Here is a 2,989-nt window from a genome sequence, read left to right as displayed (position 1 = left end):
ACCCAGGCGCAGCCCCCGTGCCCAGCCCCCTCGCGCGGCACTCCCGAGGGGAGGCGTTACGACGAGGCTAGACACTAAGCTCCGGGCTCCCTGAGGTTGATGCGGCCCGGGGGCCACCCTTAGTTGTTTATCACCAGCGCGGAGCATAGCGCTTCCGTATGTGTACGGGCATAGCCGCTCCTCGACAGTGTCGTCAGCCAGCGCGGAGCATGGTGCTTCCACTGGTACGTGGGAGGGGGCTCCCCTCCGGGAGGAGCCCCCGGGGCGTGTACAGCCCCGCCCTGACACGTGGCTGGCACGGTAGGGCCTGGCGAGGTGTATCTGGGCACCCGTGAGCCAGCGCGGGACTCACGGGGCCCTACCTCTAGGCGGGTTGCGCCTGGCACTGGGCCTTATCTTGTGATGTGTCCCTGCAAATTTGGTTAGATGCCGGCACTCTACGTCCTCGGGTCCCGTCCCTCGAGCTGGTCTTAGCCGTCGCTGGTATGCCAGGTCGCGATGCCGTGGACAAAACCAGAGGGTGAGAGCTGCAGAGCCAGTAAGAGACCTGAGTCACGATGCTCAGGTACCCCCCCCCCTTTAACGTGCAAGTGGTCGGCATGGAGAAGAAGAGGTGCCATGGACAGGCATCAAATAATTAAGCATGGTGGGTCGAACGGATAACCGGAAATAAACGCAAAAGGGATACATGCCGCTGGGTCTGGCCCGAGCGACTTGGGCATCATGCAGCCCAAGGGGCGCCCCCAACAAGGTAAGCTAACAACATGAAATAAAAGGGATACATGCCGCAGGAACGGACCCATGCGGCCTGGGAATAATGCAGCCCTGGGGGGCGCTCCCAGCTGGAAGTGAAACTTGAAAGATGTCACCTGATGATGTTGAAAACGAAGGAGTGTTGGTGTAGCAGACTCGGTGGGCTGCGGAAGCCGATCCTCACGAGCCCCCAGGCCCAGGGGCCTCGGGAGGCTCCGGAGGCGCTGGTGGCTCCTCGCGGACCATCTCCATCTCCACCAGGGCTGCGGAACACCTGGCCTCTTGAGCTTCCACGATGTCCCTCATGAGGCGCTGGTACGTGGCAGCCGCGTTCGGCAAGCCGTAAGGCATGCAAACTTAGCTGTGGGGTGGACCTCCGCAGCGCCCCACTCGCGAGGGCCAGAGGCGCTCCAGAGAGGCGACTCGATTGAGCCCTGGTATGTCGATGCAGACGCGCAGCCCACCATCCTCGCCTGGATAGGGAGCCACTGCTGGTAGGCGGCGGCCGCCTTTCATGACTCTTGACTCCTGTAGCTCCTGAATGGCCATGCTGACGAACTCCTGAGGGTCTGGCTCTCCTTGCCTTACTCCTTCTTGAGGGAAACGTGCTTCGAAACATGCCTCCATGTGGTGCCCAAGCGCCTCCCTCGTGATCCTAGCCAGGTCGGTGGCCCTCCAGGGGAGAGCCCCCGAGTCCTGCCTGAGGAGGGCGACGGGCGCGCTTTCCTATGCGGTGGAAGGAGGTTCCCCCTGGGCAGGCGCGGGCTCAGAGGGGCCTGCCTCCTGAGGGGTCGGGCCAGACGATGTCTTCTTCTTCTTGGAGGCGGTCTCGGGAAGCCTCCTACTTCCGCGATCCGGGTCTTCCAGTGACGCGGCCTGAAAGGCTCGCTCCAGGGAACACACCGCGTCCTTCTCTTCACAGGGCACCGTGATGACTCTGCCACTTCCTGGCATCTTGAGGACATTATAGCCATGGTGAGTTATGGCCATGAACTTGGCTAGCGCTGGGTACCCAAGGATGGCGTTGTACGGCAGGCGAATGTGAGCGACGTCAAAGTCGATGAGCTCGGTGCGGTAGTTGTCACGTGCCCCGAAGGTGACAGGGAGGCGGACCTGCCCAATCGGGATAGTGGAGCCGTCGGTGACTCCAGAGATAGGCTTGGTTGGCTGAAGCTGGCTGTAGGGCACTTGAAGATTGTTGAATGTTTCCACGGACAGGACGTTGAGCCCTGCCCCGTCGTCGATGAGGGTCCTAGTGACCACCACATTGGTGATGATTGGGGAACAAAGCATCGGGAGGACTCCGGCTATAGCCGCACACTTGAGCTGATCTGCTGAGCTAAACGTGATGGCACACGTCGACCACCTGAGGGGGCGCGTGGCTTCGAGCTTGGGGAGGACTGCATTCACTTCGCGGGCGAACTACTTGAATATGCATTGAGAAGCTGGGGCTTGAGCTCCGCCCAGGATGCAGGCGATCGCGCGCGGCTCCTGGAAGCCCCCAGCCCCCTCGTCCTGATGGCGGTCCTCGTTTCTCCTTGGCTGCGGCGGCAGCGGAGGGAGGCCTGCGTTGCCTTGCGGGCGATCCTCACGAGGCTGATTCCTCCAGTCTCCCTTGCGAGGCGGGTCTTGCCAGCGATCCTCGCGAGGTTGATCGCGCCACCCTTGGCGCGGGCCGCGGTCTTCCCAGCGTCCTGCATTCCTTCCTCCTCCTCGACCGTAGCCCCGGTCACCGCGGTCGGGGCGACGACCGATCCTTCCTTCTCGCACGGCTCGGAGCTCTTGACATTCGTTGGTGTTGTGGGTGTGGAGGTCGTGGTACACATAGTACCGACTACCCTTGGAAGGTTCGGGCTGATCTCTGCCCCCGCTTGGTGTCTGGTTCTGCCGCGAGCACGGCAGCCCCCTTGCGCTTCACATCCTTGGCCTTAGGCTTCTTCTCTTCTGGGGCTGCGGCAGGCAGCTCGAGGAGGGAGAGATGCCCTTCCTCAGCCCTAGCGCACTTGGTTGCTAAGTTGAACAGCTCCAAGGAAGTGCACAGATCTTCATGCATCGCCAGCTCCTCCTTCATCTTGACATCACGCACGCCGTCGGAGAAGGCTGAGATGATGGCCTCCTCAGTCACCTTGGGAATCTTGAGGCGTGCGTTGTTGAACCACTGGATGTACTTCTGCAGGGTCTCTCCAGGTTGTTGCTTGATGCAGCGCATGTCGCTCACGGCGGGTGGCCGGTCGCG

The sequence above is a fragment of the Triticum aestivum genome, chromosome 1A (assembly GCF_018294505.1).
Source record: "Triticum aestivum cultivar Chinese Spring chromosome 1A, IWGSC CS RefSeq v2.1, whole genome shotgun sequence".
In the NCBI taxonomy this organism is placed as follows: Eukaryota; Viridiplantae; Streptophyta; class Magnoliopsida; order Poales; family Poaceae; genus Triticum; species Triticum aestivum.
The sequence above is the reverse complement of the archived record's forward strand: the minus strand, read 5'-3'. Positions refer to the sequence as shown.